At 38.1% G+C, this 18075-nt stretch overlaps 1 long non-coding RNA gene across 2 annotated transcripts in view; it reads right to left on the minus strand.

Moving 5' to 3' along the window:
• Window positions 1-1369: 1369 nt before the first annotated feature.
• LOC137479668 (uncharacterized) overlaps window positions 1370-18075 on the minus strand; it is a 95179-nt gene continuing 78473 nt past the window's right edge. The window contains exons 2-4 of one of the 2 annotated variants that reach the window (XR_011002426.1): window positions 14612-14675; window positions 2178-2241; window positions 1370-1739 (exon numbers count right to left, since the gene is read on the minus strand). This is a non-coding gene — a long non-coding RNA (uncharacterized lncRNA). The remainder of the gene's footprint in view (window positions 1740-2177; window positions 2242-14611; window positions 14676-18075) is intronic. The other variant, XR_011002427.1, reaches the window with a different exon arrangement.

The raw sequence follows: 18075 nt of genomic DNA on the forward strand, positions 1-18075 counted from the left end.
AATATGCATGAACTTCATTATTATAGTTATAAATGTATTCACATATTTTGAATAAACGAGGCTTGTCGGACATCATCGGATGTGCTCGTCTCCCGTCTTTTCCACAGGTCATGGCAGGAATAAGATGCATTTACATTTCATGTACAGGAAGTAGAAGAACAGAACACTCAGCAGTCCTCTGTGAGGCAGGACAAACTTTGCTTCAGTGCAGATGTCATTCTGAAATAAATACACAATATCTCTTCACCAAAGAAATCACAGTCCAAATAAAGGAAGCTCAAAATAAGTGGAAGACAAGAGAAGCAATAAGAAAGAAAATTAATTGTCCAAGATCAATGTGAAATCTTCTGGCTCCTATTCTACACCAAACCTAGAGGAGAAGGGGTCAGGCCTAGTCTGATATTTTTCCATATGGCCATTCCTTCCTGCTTCTCCCCTACCCCAAATATTAGTGTTTATGTGAACATGGAATTTAAGGATTTTAGGACACAATAGGTAGATATTACACTGTTTGGAGAAAAGCAACATCTATCAGTCAGTGCTTTCTGTTATTCTAAAGTGGTATTAAAGAATTATAAAATGCTTATTCCCCCTCAATTTTATGCTTATATATGGCCAAACACAATTAATGCTTTATTTCCTAAAAAATTGAAAGTTTTCACTGAAAAGTGAATTATGAGTGGAAAAAATACATATCACTTCAGAGAGAAGGGAGATGAACTTGACAAAGAAAACACTCACACATGAGGAAAGATAGATGGATGTTAGAGCCTGTGAACGCTCTATATTCTGATGTAAAGCCTATATTTGAGATTTCTGCCATATTGTTATTTACAAAGTCAGAACTTGCAAACAGTGACAGAGTTCATAGGATTATAAATGCTAAAAGATAAAGATAAAAATAATTGCTTCTCAAATAATATCAATTATTCAATTAATATCTAACATATGCATAATTTTGCAATGGGAGATCAATGGTATCACACAGTGAAATTTAAACATTTGCTTAAATGTGCAATCAAAAGAGATGGGATTATTTATATATGAAACTGAAAATTCATATTTACTGTAGTCTCCCATCCTGATTGTTTTATGTTTGTAAATTTTATAGGAATAAAAAAGATCACTGTATATTGATGCTGATCTCTATTATAAGAATTTTAGGAACACAGAAATCAAGATGAGACCATTCTCCCTGCCAGCATAGCATCTGCATGATGGTTTACTGCACTCCAACCTACATTCCTTCTATCAAGTGTCTAATTTGCCAAATCCTAGTAATGGAACAACAGTTTTTGCTAACTGAGAGCTTCAGTCTTCATGTTTTATGTGGTTGGGTTTTTTTCCTTTTTTTCTTTTGTTTGGGATTTTTTTAAACCCATATTTAAAATCATGTAGATGGGAAATGCTTTTGATTTTTGTCCTGTGAATGACAATAATAGATATGAACCAGGCACATGGAATTATTTCACTTTTAGAAAGAATACTCGCAAAAGTTTTACTAAAGATAGTGAGTGACTTTCTATGTGCTTCCTTTTTTTGGATGTTCTTCCCCCTTTCTTCATGGCTTCCTGTCTTCTAATAATTGTTTTGAAACAGATGTTACATGGGAACTGTCCATCTCCTTATGCAATAGGATGTATAACTCAACTGCAGTCAGACAAATTTCAGTTCTAGATGACTGAAGGCAGAGGTTCAAATTATAAGGCATGAGATTGATATAGGAGTGTTGTCCAGGCCTGGGAAATACAGATATTTAAAATAGATATGCTTAGCAATATTGCTTTAAAGTGTACAGAAGGTAGGTCAATATATTAGAACTACATTCCCATAATGCAACATCTGTGTTATAGCACTCAGGAGCCTATACTTAATTTGGCATTCAGCTCTGCCTGTAACTGCATCTAAGTATTGATCTATCAATCTGTAGTAGTTAACATTGCACACAAACAAAATTTCATTTATCTTCACACACCTGTCATCCATTATTCAGACCTAGCATGTCCAAAAATCAAACGTTCATCAGGTTTTTAAAGAAGATTTTGTAGTAACAACTAATTTTCATCTTGTTTTTATTATTCATGAGAGGGTTTAGACCTCCTGAGCAGTTCAACCATCAACTGTTAACACACAGACTAACATTGCATGAGAGAGAGAGAGAGAGAAAACAGCCTCACCCACAAACAAACTCAGCGCACAAACAGGCAGCCCTCATTTGCCAAGCCTATTGCATTAAAGAATCTGTAAAAAAAACAGAAATAGGAAAACAAGGGTGGTGGCTTTTGCATGTTCTAATTCCAATCATTGAGAAGGAAAAAAGACTGTGGGTAGGTAGAAGCAAAAAGAGAAAAGAAGGGGTGAAACAAAAAGAATTCCAAAACAGAGCTCTAAACAGGAACACTAGGAACTCATAGGTGAGAGAAACCAAGAAACCTTCAAGAAAAGGGCAAGATATACATGCAAAAGATTACAAGAATGGCCAAAAAGAACCCCCCAAACTAGTAGTGTTTTGCATTCATCTTAGGAAGTCGAGAATCACTTTTAGCAGCCTAAGGAGAGGAAAAGCAGAGACAAAGCACATCTACCAAGAAGCTGAAAGTGTTGAAATTTATTTCATCAAAAGAAAAGTTATTAAAAGCAGAATTTTGGATTTATAATAATTTAGAGTCAATAAAAATTACAGAGAAATAAAGAAACATCAGTAGTTCTCACATGTCTGTAGGTAGTGGGAGTAACCAAGTATTATAACTGGAGAATTAAATATATGAAAATACATATACAGGTGAAAAAACTCCCAAAAAACCTCAGCATCCATTTTCCAACTATTCCAACTGGAATTCAATCTATAAGACAGGTAGAAAAGGTAAAGTTACACTTGAAACCTCCTCTCCATTTAAATTTATGCACCACAATCAATGTTGCATGTATTTTCTACACTTCATTCTTGTTTTTTCGTGATACACTGGTAAGAGAATTTTCAAGGGCAGAATGACAGGAAGTCACTTCAAAGACAAAAGCTTCAGGATTTTTGATTAGCTTATTATTAATCAATTGTATTCATCATTTTCTCCCTTCTAAGGTAGTTCCAGGCAGCTCCACTTGTAAGCAATTAATTGAAGATATGCAAGGCAAAACAGAAAAAATGAAATAAGTCCATCCATTAGATACAACAGCCTTAAAAAAGAAAAGAAACAGCATGGAATTCACACTGAAGCTGAGAGAGAGTCACAGCATAAGAGGCAGAAGAGGCCACTCAACTGTATTTCTCAGATGTAGCAGAGTTTCTGACAGAGAGGGGACATGATTTATATTTAGAGTGAAGGTTTAGCTACCCCAGCCTACGCCTCAGATACAGGCCTCAGTGAGGCCTTGAAGCCTATGATGCAGTTAGAAATTTAGTCCGTGGCGCAGTTAGAAATTATGTTAAGGTGTAAGCATGGTGTAATGGGCTTTCTGGTGTGAATTAGTATAGGTCTGCAGTGTGAAACTCTAACCACCTTAAGACAAAGACAAACAATGTTTGCTTGCCAATGAGAGTGTGCTCACAATTGTAAACTATATTGAAGTGTATATAAACTGCCATCTTATAAACAATAAAGAGAGAACGTATGATTAACCACATTGGTTCAGATCTGCGTTTGTCCTGTCTAGCTGTCCCGATTTTTATAGGAAGTCCCATGTTTCACTCAGATAATGCTGAAATCTAAAGGATCTGCAAATACCTCATGATGAGGTACCAGTAGGAAATCACAGAAAACAAGGGTATGGACTGCCTGTAATGTCCAGGTTATTGTCATTCTTCCAGCACCTGAGCTACACATCTAAATACTAGATAAAATAAGGGAAAAGTCACAAGAGCACATGCAAACCCATAAGATCCTGAGACACCCAAATGTATCTGTAGGTCCCACATTGTGACCCAATGAGGGACTGACTGTGTGCTCACAGAGCTGCTAAGGACTACAGGTTTTACTAATTGTTTTTCTTACTTCACATTTTTCTTTTGTGGAGAATAGATGTCTTTGCAGAATAAAAAAGGTGAGGGATGGGAAAGCAAAAGAGAGTGAATACATATTTCAATGTTTAGACTCCCAAGGAGCAATAAAAAAACAATACTCATTTGAATTTCAAATTTGGGAGTTTTTTCAGACTCAAAACAGTGGGGAAGACACTCTTAGAACTAGTTCTTAATACTAGTATATGAAATTCTCCTTTCCATCTCCCTCCATTTTGCCCTCAGAGCACACATCCTTTCCACATTCCCAGCCTGAGTAAAAAAGAAAATGGGTATCCCATCCTCACCACTCAACAGTAAAGCAATACAGGAAAAGGGAGGAAGAATTAAAAGCTATGCATATGCATTTGAGTCAAAACATACTCCAGCAATGCTTTGAAATGATTAGGAGCAAGGCAGCAAAAATTGGAAACACTAGCTCAGGTTCAGAGGCGTGCTTCTATGTGCTGACTCTCACCACATTCACATTTGTCTTGCACTGCTTATTCTTGCTCCAGTTCTTTGGAAAGGGATTATCCAAGATAGTTACTTTCAATAGCAGGGGTTTAGACTCAGTGACCCAGAAGATCCTTTAGTGTGATGTCTCTCTAAGTTGCCTAATTCCCACCCCAGCCATATCCAAAAAGCTGCAGCTTTCCAAGTGATTTACCTTTACCTTATGTACAACAACATATTGTATTGAAAGAAGAAATATTTTTCTGTATCCTAGCACTGAGTTGTACCACAGTAACTGAGCAAAATAGAACTCTGTTTGCCCACTAGCAAAAAGAGGTAACACTGGCATCCAAATAATGAGTTTTATCTATAAAAGTTTTTATTTTAGACTATTAGGCCTGGGTTTAAGTTGCATTTTAACCATAAACATGGGAGAAGCTGTCCCAGATGGCAAATGTAAAACGTGCTGTAAATTTTAATGAAGCAAATAAGTCACTAACAACAATAATGCCAACACTGCTGCATTTTTGGTAGATGTTAATAAAGCAAAATTTTAAAAAGAGCATGCAGCATTCAAATAAGTGCTTAAGAAGCCTAATATAATTTGCTAATTCAGCTATTCACACTTTGATTGCACAGTCCCTGGTCATCTGCTCAAGTACAGCTGCTTCATGTAAAAACAAACAAAAAAAAATTTATTGTCCACCAGATGTCCCAGCTTGTAATACTTGCTGCTATAATTCAGGTCACCCAAGGTTCAAGCACATTTAGAAATTGATTGTTCTTGGATGATCAACCTTGTGACAGTGGTCAAGGCATTTCAGTCCTGGGTTTATCCTGCCAAGAGGGGAGGGAGCACTCCTGTATTGAAAGAATATTCATGCTATGAATATCACAGGCACCCCAAACAGATAATTACTATCACAGCTTAGGGAAAGAGCTGGAAAGGGCTGGACTGAAAAGAATTCAAGAAACATATGCCCTGCTTTATAAGGCCATTGAAAACCCATTAACAGGGCCCTGACAGATTTATTTTCTTTAATGAAAATGAACTTGTTATTATTAAAGAAAGGTATAAAAGCACAATGCACAACAACCACCACTGCTGTGCACCAGCATTCTCACTGCACTTGATGGGAACTAGACAATACATGTAGTGCAGCCAGTGCTTCTCCCCAAACCAACTATAAAATTAAATGGAGCAGAATTATCAGCTGGAGTTAAAAACATCTTGCACCAAGGGTGTCTGCTGCTGTGCTGCACAAAGCAGGTTTGAAATCAGCAGGCTGTGTTTTGTTTATGGATTTCACAGGGCTGAGAACTAAGGAAAGGCTGGACTGGAGGAAATGAGAGCTTGTTTCTGGAAACACCTCCTCTTCCAGAGCAGGAAAAGGGCATCAGTGGATGGAAAGAATCTGAGCAGAGCCAGGGACTCCTGCCAGAGCTGTGCTGAAGGCACAGCTATAGCATACAGATGACGACACCAGATTTCCACCAGGGTGAACTGAGAAGGCCAATGATTTTGTACAAGAATGCACCACAACCAAAACACTATGCCTTTACTGCACAAGATGCAAAAACCTGAAACATCCCAAACATGTCAAGATGTTTGAGAGTAGTCTTTCCTTAAGCAGGACTTGTGCAGCCGGTCTTAGCAACGCAAGCATATTGTCCGATGCTTTGTCACCTTGTCCGATGATTTACAAGGAGCAAAATCTTGACAAGAATATTTTCTGAGAAATAACGTTCTGCTATACCTAATTTACACGGTGCTGCAGAATGCATGAAAAGTTATCATCAGGCGTCTACCTCTCACTGTACAGTTCCTCTCAACCACTGAATTTTTGCAATTCTATGCAGTCATCACCAGCCCCTGGCACTTAAATGTGCATTGCAATTAATAGAACTTGACTGAAAACTTTCCCTCTTGAGCTTTACCACTGTTAGCCTTAAAATAGATAAAACAGAGGATTACTCAGCTACTTAATGATTTCACATGAAAATGAAAGTCCCTTCTGTCCTAGGAGACTGAAATTTGGAAGAGCTGTTAACGTCTGTGGAAGGGCTTTACCTCTCAGCTTGGACAGATTTGAACCATCAGTATATTTATTCTTCAAAGTCTGCCTTTCTCACTTTGTTCTCAGAGTTCATGAGTGTTTCCTTGCCCATTTTTCCCCCTCATTTGCTTCTCTTCTCCCCATAACTGACCTGCCATGATGCCCATGCAAGCCAGTATATCAGAGTTCCCTCTGCTCCCCATTTTATCACCGTGTCCCAAAGAAAAATTCAATTATTTGAGCACTCTTCAAAACCTCAGTTCTCCTTACAGTTTGTCAGCTACCACTGACAAAGAAATACCACCATGTAATTTATCTCCCTCCATCTCTGTTTTGAAAATTTACTCCCATCTACATCAGTAACCAGCTTCTGTCTTTGTACCCATGGTGAGGCATTAAATAGCCAAGAACAGCCTGGAGGAGATGGAGCAATGGCTGGCTTAGTGACTTGGCTAGACTGAAGAGAAGCATGCAGTGCTGCTGCTACAGGAGCCATGCAAGGAGCCTCATGTCTGTGGGACCCTCTGCTGTCCTGTAAAGGGGTACAGGAGAACAGCAATACAGCTGGAGAAAAACTGGGTCCTAGCCTCAGATTCCCTGTGACTTTGGGTCAGCCACTTCATCAGCTTTAACAGCCGCTTTCTGACACATCAAAGCAGCAGGAATATGTTTCAGAAATGTAGCGAGCTTACATCTACCCAAAAGAGTGTGGAATAGACTCAGGGAGAACAAAATGCAGTGGCTTCAAACAGTTAAATGGGCTAGGCTTGAAGATGTTGGATCAAATTTTCATCATGTCAGGAGAAATCCACCTACATGCACAGAGAGCAAAATATCTAGCCCAGGACTTGCAAAGAGATTGTCATTGCAAATGCACATCCTTGCCTTTTCCACACAGTTCAGGCAGGATTTAGTCTGTGCATGCACTGAGGCTTCGGAGCTGCCTGCTCAGCACTCATGCAGTGGCTCCCAGTTAAATACCCATTCCCTGCTCTCCACCTGGGTTAGCTGCAATTGGAAAGCTGTCTTTTCATTCCCATCTATCACAAGTCTCCAAAAGCTGGGACAAATGTTGGAAGGATTAAATCAAATTTAACGGGGGAAAAAAAGGGGGCAGATGTGGGAGGGAGCAGAGGGATGAGAGGAGATACCTGTCCTCAGTAGAGCCAGGATGCAAAAGGAGTGAGCAGGTGCCCTCCAACCATTTACTCTGCTACCATATTCTGTGGAGGGCCCAGTACCAGGCTTTTCATCCTGGAGTGATGCAGGCAGTGTGCAGCCCTTCTGGAGACAAAGTGAAGCCTGATCTGCTCCCTGCCAAGATGGCAGCCCCGCATTGGGGTGCCCTGGAAACCCGCCCCAGCTGCAGTCACTCTGCCTTCATTGGCAGGCAGCACCATGGCACCAAGTGCCACTCCTGGCCATTGTACAGGCTGATACAGACTAATCCTCTCAGAGGTTATCCTTATGAATTGGCAGCTACTGGATTAGATGGGCTGCAGGCAGGCTGCAGCTGAAATCTGACTGAAATTTCTCCTTATATCTCTGTTTCTAAGCATCAGATTCAGTCTCCAACTATCAAACAATTTTTCCCCCTTTTTAATCATTGGCTCTGTTGCAGACCCATTGATTTGAACAACATTTTTGTTTGACAAACTACAAAATTTGATTTGATCTTTTTGAGACTCAGAGTCACTTTTAGGCTGTTAGCTCTCAGAGTTTCATTGCCAGGCAGACAATAACAGGTATTTTTCAAGCTGCAAGGACTAGAGTCCAGGGATTATATAACTGGGAAAACAAAATGTGACCCACATCTAATGGCTCAGAAAGCAAATGTAAGAAAACAGTGATTATTTGTCTAGTCTCATTTTTAAGCCTATTTCAGGACCTTCTAAACAATGAGTGTTGAACAATTTGTATCACTACCAATTCCTTAAAACAAAATTTGTCCCCTCTGCTGTTTCAAATATGCAAACTGCACTGTATCTACAGTGTTTACACTTTCAATAAAAGATTGTAATATCTAAGCAGACATGCAAGCAACTTATCTCCCTGTGCTTTCTTGGAGCATTTATCACAAAATGTTATTATTTCCATGGGACTGTGCAATTAGACTTCACCTTTTATTGACCTCTGTCATACTTTGAATTAGCCATTATCTATGTTGTTACTAAATAGCTGCTTTTGAGTCTCATTTCATTTACAGCTTCAGAGAATGTCTAATTCATCTAATTTGATGGAGTTAGGTCTTGCTTGCACCAGCAGAAAAGAAGAACTGGGACTTTTGTTTTCCAGCCTCTCCATCTGGCACAGAAAGGTCTGATTTTCTCTGAAGTCCATGGAAGTCAGTCACCCATAGAGAACTTCTGACAGGTAATGTGAGCCAGCTTCTCAGCTGACATCTGGTGAAATCAGTAAATCAAAACTGATTGCTGCAGTTAGGCAACAACAGAGCATCCCACCCATATAGGTAAGAGAAAGCCATGGAACAGCAAGAATCAGAGAAAGCCTTTAGAAGCCAACAGAATATGTGGCATTATACATAGAATACAAGAATAGTGCTGACGGCTTTTTTTCTTCCTGTTCCCCTTTTGTTCCAAAATGATACTTCTACTGAGTTTTCCCTCTAGATTTCACAGTTTCAGTCTTCTGTGCAACTGGAGTTAATACTTTTTCTTCAACTAACAATAATCACCTAGCCACGTTATTGGTTTAAGGCTCAGCCCAAGGACAGAAACAGGGCTTGCCATTCAAATTAATATGAATGTATTAGCATGTTTTTTAAACTCTAGGGAGTGTTATTCTAGGAATGTTTTGTAATCTAATGCCAAATTTGGATTTAAAGTCTGGGGATAACTTTACTGCTTGTGATCTGACCTAGATGGTCCCAGATTGGGTGTATTTCAGAGATACAGGCCTATATATTCCATGCAAATAGTCATGTGAAAAGGAGATAATAGATCAAATATTCCAGCATAAAAAAAAAATTTAAAAATCCCCAAATCCTAAAGAAAAAACTCACCTAGAAGAAAAGCAGACAAATAGCTAGAGAAGAGGGCTATTGACAGACATGTTCAAAGTGCAGTTTTGGATTTTCACTTTAAAAATTTTACACAAGGAATCTCTTTCTCATGATAGCTAAGCACATTTACCTCTGTACAGCATGGATACTTGGTAAAGTAGTGTAATGCTTCTCTTCCTTCCTCTGAACCTCACATTTTCCACATCCTTAGCAACATGAATGTTATAGCACAAAAGCTTCAAATAAAGCCAGGGCATAGGATCTGTGAAAGAGCACAGAGTGAAACAAGTGCCCCCATAGGCAACAGTTTGGAAACCAGTGCAGTACAGGTGAAATCTGCTCTGTTTATGTGCAAAAAAAAAAAAAAAAAAAAAAAAACACCCTCACAAAAACTGATCCAAAATACTATGCATGAAATTCACTGAGATACAGGTGTATTAAATCAAAGTTTGACTGAAGACTTACATTTATTTCCCTTGATCCACTTTCATCCCATCCACGGTAATTTGATTTTTATATTTTAACAGCAATAAGACATACTTTCCTTTAAATTAAAATATTGTCTATTTCCCCCTCAAGAATATTTCATCTTCTAAGGCTACAGTGATTCTGAAAAGTTCATATTAAGCATGAATCTGTTGCAGAAAATTCAAAATTACCTACTAGGAGAACCAAGCTTGTGAATACCACATGTAACTTCAGTCTACCCATATCAGTCCACACATATAGTGTGTTTAGAGGTTGGATAATAAAACCCATTTGAGTAAGATGGTCTCCTTTTGCATTATATCTCTGCTTACTATTCCTGGTCTGCTAAGGCAATACTCTCTTAAAATCCTGTTTTAAAGCCCCTGCTTTGTGATATGACATTTTAAAGCAGTCAGTGCTCATCTCAAGAGTTTTTCTATTAAAAAAACTGTGTCTGTTCTGAAAAGATAAAGCAAGAACACAGACAGGCTCAAAACCCCTCGTAAGGGAGCAGAGGTTCAATGCTAATGTTTCTCTTCTATTTTGTTTCTTCATTAAGTACTTTCTTAATTAAAAGCCCTTTTTTCTTTGTTTTGTTTTTGTTTGACAGAAGGAAAGCATTTGATCTACTAAACCCTTTACACCTGGTCAGATATGAATGCCTCTCATCCTCCATCACCACGGACAACCTGCAATCCTCCTCAATCACTGATTCTGCCTTGGAACCCATAGGGATTTTGCACAGCCTGAATATATATTAGTTCATACAGTGCATTTCCTCCCCCCCTCTCTGCCCACACTTTGTCAGAAGATGTCTGTTGACTTGCATTGAGGAGGATATTAACGGCCCTGGGGAAGATTTTTTCCGGAGCTTGTCTGTGCAGGGTGACACTTGACTTGCTCAGTGCCACAGTCTAAGCACAGCTGGGCAACTGCTGCCCATACATGAATACTCATGATAGATGAGTTTATTTAAAAGCTGTATCTGATACTGATGACTAGCTTAAAACACCTGCCTCACCAGCATCACAAGAGAGCTGCCAGGACAGTGAAACACCAACCATCACTCATCAGCAAGATTTGAAACTTAGGTAATAGTTAAATTTCTGACCTATTACTCTGCTCTCTCTGTTTATGTGACAAAGTATGAAAGATGAGGGGGGCACATTTAAGTCACCTGATGGCAAACATATGCCAAGATTTACTTGCACTTCTTGATGTTGTTGTCATTCCACTTGAATACAAACAGTTACATGGAGAATAAAAGAAAACCAGAGCTCACTTGCACGCTGACTTTTCTGAGCACTTCTGCAGACACAGCCCTCTTTTACAAGAGTCCTCCCTCCTCAGCAGCTAAACATCAGTGCTGATTGTGCATCAGGCACCAGGCTGGCATGTTGAAAGGTGATTCATTCCTCTTAGCATGGCTCTAGAAGTGCCTGTCTCTCTCCATACTTAATATAGAAGCACCTAGGTCAGCAAACTTGTGAATAGATAAAGATAGCAAAGCTGTACCCCTCCCTCAGCTCTGCAGCTTAGAACAGCCACGGATACAAATCAGCTGTGTAAAAACCAATGCTGCTCGCCAGGAAATTTGTGGGACCATGGGTCTCACAGCCAGAACCACTTTGCTTACCCACTTTACTAAGTGAAAGTAAGAAGGACAATTAAAGGAGCATCAGTACCTGGCAGGAGCACAAGCACAGCAGCCAAAACATGAGCAGCTCCAAGAGGAAGCACCCAGACTGCTTGGGGACAGCAGGATCTTTGGAAGCTGAATGGCCAGCACGCCACCACCAGAGTAACCTGCATGGCAAACACTCTTCTCTCCTGTACCTGTGTGCTGCAAGCTGATGGATACCTCCCACCCATTGCAATAGGATTCAACTCCACCCTCCAAATGCAGAAAATTAATTAGAACTAGGTCATGCTGCAAGACATTAGACCCTACTTGGCAAAATTTTCCTGAAACTTTAAGCAATCGCTAAAATTATTGCCTCACACTCTTAAAGGAGAAACGCTCCCAGTGACAGGAGTAATGAAAAAAAAGAAGAATTTCTGTTCAGTTTTTCCTCCCAAAACAGAGGAAAATCTGGATAAAAAGCAGGTAGTAACAGTCATTTAATAAAATGAGTCTATGAAAAAAAGAAAGCACGCAGCTTCTTTAGCATGTAATGTACACTGTAGGTAAGTTTAGAATGTTCAACTTATTTTTTTTTAACTCTGAGAAATATGAAAGAAATTGCAATGGTGTACAGGAAAGGCCTAAGTATGGGGTTTTCCTTTAGATATATCTCTAAAATAAGCACAAAACCAAAACATTGAAAATGGCTGTATTGTTAATTTATCAGCTAAAAAGAAGACTTACACAGAGTCAGACAATATCACCTGAACAAGATCCAAATGCTGATCCTGGTATAGAAGAAACTTTTAGTTCAATACTCAAAATCTGTGAGAATAGATTCTGCCTTCATATGTACTATGTACTCATTATAATGCACAAAATCACAAGGGATGGTGAATTTGACCACATATATGGAAATTGTGGGTGCTTATCCCTTCTGAAAGAAAGGATTTTATAACCTAGAGTAATTCTAAAAAGAGTTTAACAAACTTCAAGTAATAGCTTAAAAATTATTCTAAAAACAATTTCCCTATTATTTTAAGAAGAACAATGTCACAAAGAATTTTTGGGCAGTTGGTTGGTTACTTTTTGGACAGTTATTTCCAGACACATTTTATAGGTGTTTGCATTAGCTGTGTACCACTGTGGCCCACCTCACATTCCTTCTCTAAAAGATGCTTTAATATAGATACTTTTTATTGATAAATAAAAATGTGGTTTGATGCACTAAAATGTTTCCATTACAGTACTACTTAGATGAACCTTTGCTTTCCTGTACACAAGGCATTTTAGCCTCCTGTCATTCACCAAGTTTTCCAAGTTCTAATTGCTTTTAATTTTCACTGTTATTAGATTGAAAACTGCAGAATTCACTATTTAATCAATGGGGAAAAAAAAATCTCTCCTAATTGCATATTATAAATATAATTTCTTTCCCCAAAATTATCTTTTACAGAGTCTGATTTATTCTTGAGACCCCAAATTATTCTTTCCATTCTAAATATCAACTACAATTCAATACAGGAATTCAATAGCTGTGTATATTTTTAAGCATCAAACATAAATTCTTTTTTGTATTAATTTCAATATCAAAACTAGATGGCTCTCTCTTTTTCATTCCTTCACCTCTTTTTAGGTCCCTCTAATAATGCCAGCCTATTTTTATGAATCTTCAAGATGGACAATAGGAATATGCAAACAGCACAGCTGGTGACTGAGGACCACTGACACACCATATATTTCCTCAGCTCATGGTACATTTTCATAGCACCACACCCCTGACAGATTAGGGAGCAGCAGGCAAGCTCTGAGAGGTGAGAGTTGTTATCTTTTTGGTCCCTGATTTTAAAATACATACCAAGATTATAATTCAAGCTGTCAAAAGCAAGATCTTCTCAAGACATTTCAGTCTTGAACATAATTTATAATTTTGTATAAAATGCCCAATTATTAGTACCAGGTTTTTCTTTCCACAGAAAAACCTACATTGTACATGACCAGTATCAGTATTTAATAAATTCATCTCGGACCTGCTTTTAAGAAAACCAAGAAGAGAAAGGCACCTGATTTCAACAGTACAAGGTTCAGTACCCAAACCCCTAAATCATATAACCTGGATATAAATGTGACCTCTGCCCTGAGTTCTTGTGAGTGAGAGTTCTTGTGGATTATTGGCCTACCCATGTAATAATACACTTATGAAGCACAGTATTTATTTAAATGGTAGTTATGTAGCTGAATATATTGGTTACACAACTTCAGAATCAATACTTGAACAGTTATTTTATTTATCCCAATCTATATTTTGTCATCTTTATGCTAAGCAGCAGGCAATGCTAGTTAAATTAAATTAATAGAAAATTCAATCAAGTCTATCAAACTGAAAAAGTTATGATCTAACTTTCCTAAGTCACCATCTTTCCACATGTCATAAACCCTACATTCCCTGAAAAAAACAAACAAACAAACAAACAAAAAACAAAACCAAAACACCCAACCAAAACAGGTATTGAAGAAATTCAATCAAATCTTTTCTATGCTTATTGAATTTTGTCTGTTTTATCACATAATCCCACTAAACTGATCAAAACTTTCAAAGAATATATCAGCAGATTAAAACTACTTCATGAATTAGCTAAATACACATCTGTGAATTGTCTTTTATCAGTCACTGCTTGTTCCCCTTTCTCTCCTATGTTTGCCCAATACTAATAATTTAATCAGGAAGACAATCCATTTATAGGAAATGGAAGGATATGTGTCTCCACAGTGTCTTAATAAATAAAACTAAATACTCAATTTTTTTGAAATTTTCTGCAACATTTGCATTGAGATATGTTTTTTTGCTCAACATTTCTTTTTCATAAATCTGTTGTAAACACTTTCTCAGACTTGACATGGAATGATAAATCAATACTATCACTACTACTAGTGTTACTTTCATTATCTTGATGGATGTGACTGAATATCAAAGCAATTACAGAACCTACCTCAAATCTCCAAATCTTGAGTTTGTGAAAGCAGCTGCTGTGGAGAACTTGGATTCTTTGAATCCTAAAAGAATAGAAGAGCACAGAATAAAATAAAAGCAAAAGACTAACCAAGTTTTTCAAATAGCTGGGGAGAAGGTAAAAGGCAGTAAGACATAAAGACAAAGTAGTTTATATTTTGTCCAGATTGTTCTACTCATCATTACTGGTGCCCCCTTAAAAACACTTAAATAATGAGATTCTGATATCTGGTTTCTTTGTACACCACCAGAGTTATAGGAGAACTGCTAATTATGAATATGAGACCTCAGAATTAACCTAGTCAGACTGGAAAATATCTTAGTTCATTATTAAAATCTCAAGTGACAAAGAGGAGGTTTACTAAAATTATGCTCAATCAAAAAGCAAAAGTATATCATAGACTACAGGAAAATTTAAAGCTAATTTTCATTTCAAGTACAATAGTGGGGTTTTGTTGTATGTTTAGCCAATCAGAATAGTCATAATACTGCAATAAAAATAAATATAGTTGACCACAATTCCCTGCAACACCAAGAGTCTGTGAGCATGATAATAAAACAGATTCCTACCAATATGTAAATACAGAAGAAATAATAAAGTCCAAAACTGGAATTTACATCTTTATCAGAATTAATATTGCAAAGAGACTCTAAGTCTTTAATAGAGTAAGAACAAAGACATCGGTATTTCCATGTCTGAAAAGTCATAGTCTGATTTGGGACTTTAATTTCTTCAGCTTCCCTGCCAATTAAAAACTTCTAGAGCTTTCAAAAATTATTTAGAGGTGAAAAGAAGAGGCAGCATGACCAGCACATATTTTACTTTTAGCTCCAAGGCCATCCACAGCTATCAAAAACATCTTAGAAGGAACTAACATGGATAATATATGGAATGGAGTGGTCACACCAGTAGCTGCTAACATTGCCTACTCAAACACTCATTTTTTCCCATGGGCTGAGCAGCCTACTCAAACTGAAAATACCCCCCAAACGCAAGTTAAGAGATGATTCATCCAGGGGAGAGTTAGATGAGATTTAGATACATGCAGAAATGGCCAGCAGCACCGAAGTCATTGACCCAGATGTGCCTATGTGTCTGGTATCTGAGGTGCAGCCTAAGTGATCTGAAGAAGTAGTTTCAGTTTAAGAGCAGAGCCTAACAAAGACAGAAGACTAGTGTCTGGCAAGTTGGGAGCAGAAACCAAGTGCAATGGGACTTTTCCTCCAACCACTGCAGGCAAGTGAATGTCAGCAGAGTGCACCGCAGTAGCCTGAAGTTCCTGCATTCAACCCCATTGTGCTGAAATGTCAAAGAGGATCTTTGCCACTGGCATAAACATTTTAGAGAAGCTTCAGGGAATATACTACAGTGCTTACCTCTCTGCTGGTTCTCATCTTGCAACACAGGAAAGATCCCTCAGAAACAAACACAGACTGTGACTTGTAGCAAAGGGTAGGATTTCAGCTGTGAACAGGTGAGGTTTGAGAAGGAGTGGAAGAAAGTCAAGGTTTGAGAAATTACAGAAAGGTCAGTCAGATGCTTACCTTACAGATACAGTTCTTTCAAAACAAATCAATGCCACATGGCACTCTTAAATATATAAATAACAGTTTTCCCTCTGTATTTATAGTCTCATATCCAAAGTTCCCAAGGAGTTGCAGAAGTCAGATGTACAGAGAAGGGTGTGACACCAAGGCCCAACTCAGTGTTAAAAAAAAAGAACTACTTCTCTTTGGCTCTCTTTGTGCTTATCTGGATGGTGATCACATTAAATAGCAGAAGACAGCAAAAGGGCACTCCAGGCAAATCCTGTTTCATAGCTTCTTGGCCTGAGTAAGATACTGCTCCCCAGGAAAGCATTCTTTAGAGAATCAGTGCTCCCCCTCATAAACAAACCCAGTAAACTTCGAGGCACTGTACAATGCCTCATGAAACCTTTGCAGAAGATATAGGCTCCCACAAATGTGAACAATTAGAAATTATCAAAGTAATAAATGCAATACTCATAACCAAGAGGAGAGCAAAGGGAAAATACTGCAGTAATTATCTGCATTTTTTCACACAAGGTGAGGTAGTCTTTGATTTACAAATACTGTGATGTGCAGCTGCATATAGAAACTCCATTCCCACTCCAGCTGTTTTCTTAGATAAGCTTTACCAAGAGGACTACAGATTACAAATATGCAAGCACGTGTTTAGAAGGCAATGTGATGTCCTGAAAAGATAGCCAGCTTTGTTACTTTTTCATCCCTTATAAAGAATGTACATAACTGTGGTAGGATTGCTGAGAGTTGTGAGTTAAATGGAGCTATATATAAAGCTAATACAAGTTGTGCTCTCACAACTTGAATTAAGTAGAGTGGAGTGCAAAATGTGGATAATTGCATTTATTCTTCCCTTTATAATCACATATAATTTCATTTCATCTTAAGAGCTGTGTTGGAAAAATGTAGAGACTATGCTAGTTTGTATTTTGTTGGCATTTTTTTATGAACTGCATTCTCAGACTACATTTTATTGTTGTCAAGAACCACAAAATATTAGCGAGAAGCTGCCTAGATTTTTTTTCCTTATTTTATGCTATTGTGGCACTGTAATAAAAAGTATTAAAATGGACAAACATTGCTTCTCCATTTAAGGTTTTGTACAATTGTTGCACAGTGAATGACACCCAAATAAATTCCTTTCCCCCCCCCCGCCCCCTTAATTCTGGCAGATATAACAGATTGAGACATTGCTAGACAACTACTAGACTGAAGTAATTAAACAGTGTAATGTGCAATTAGAGTCAGCAATTAGATCACTCAAATTAGATGTTTTATTTGCCCAAAGATGTCTGTAAATCTCATCGAACAAAAGGCTTCATTTACAAAAAATACAGCACCAGACTTTCAAAGCAAAGTGCTAGAGCACTGCAGACCACTGCCTGTAGTCAGTGCCCCAAGAGATCCAACACACTGATGCATAGGCAAGACATATAAACACCCCAGAGGCAGCCCAGCTCCCTGCATTTACAGTGGGCACTCAAATCATGTGTACGGGCTGTACCTCTGACTGGATGACTATGGAGTTCTGAGGGAGGAAAAGAGAACCTTCAGGAGCACAGGATGATCTGATCAAGTGTGTTTATTCATCTTTGAAACGTGTTTGAATTTTAAATGTCTTGTGTTTCTGAAACATTTCTGTTCATGGCCTTGAAAGCTGAAGTCTTTGAGCCTAGTCAGAAGGAACATGGAGAAAAAAGCAATGTCCACAATGTGTTTTCTTAATTTTTTGGTTATTGTTGCAATATATTTGAGAGAACAGCATCATAATAAAAATAACATTCCACTGCACGCTCAGCTTCAGACCTCCTGCAGTGTACTAAAAAGAGGAAAACTGGTATTCCCATGAGTCCTCTCTGTAGCCCACGCCCACTTATTATCTAAAAAATGGTATAAGTC

The sequence above is a fragment of the Anomalospiza imberbis genome, chromosome 1 (assembly GCF_031753505.1).
Source record: "Anomalospiza imberbis isolate Cuckoo-Finch-1a 21T00152 chromosome 1, ASM3175350v1, whole genome shotgun sequence".
NCBI lineage: Eukaryota > Metazoa > Chordata > Aves > Passeriformes > Viduidae > Anomalospiza > Anomalospiza imberbis.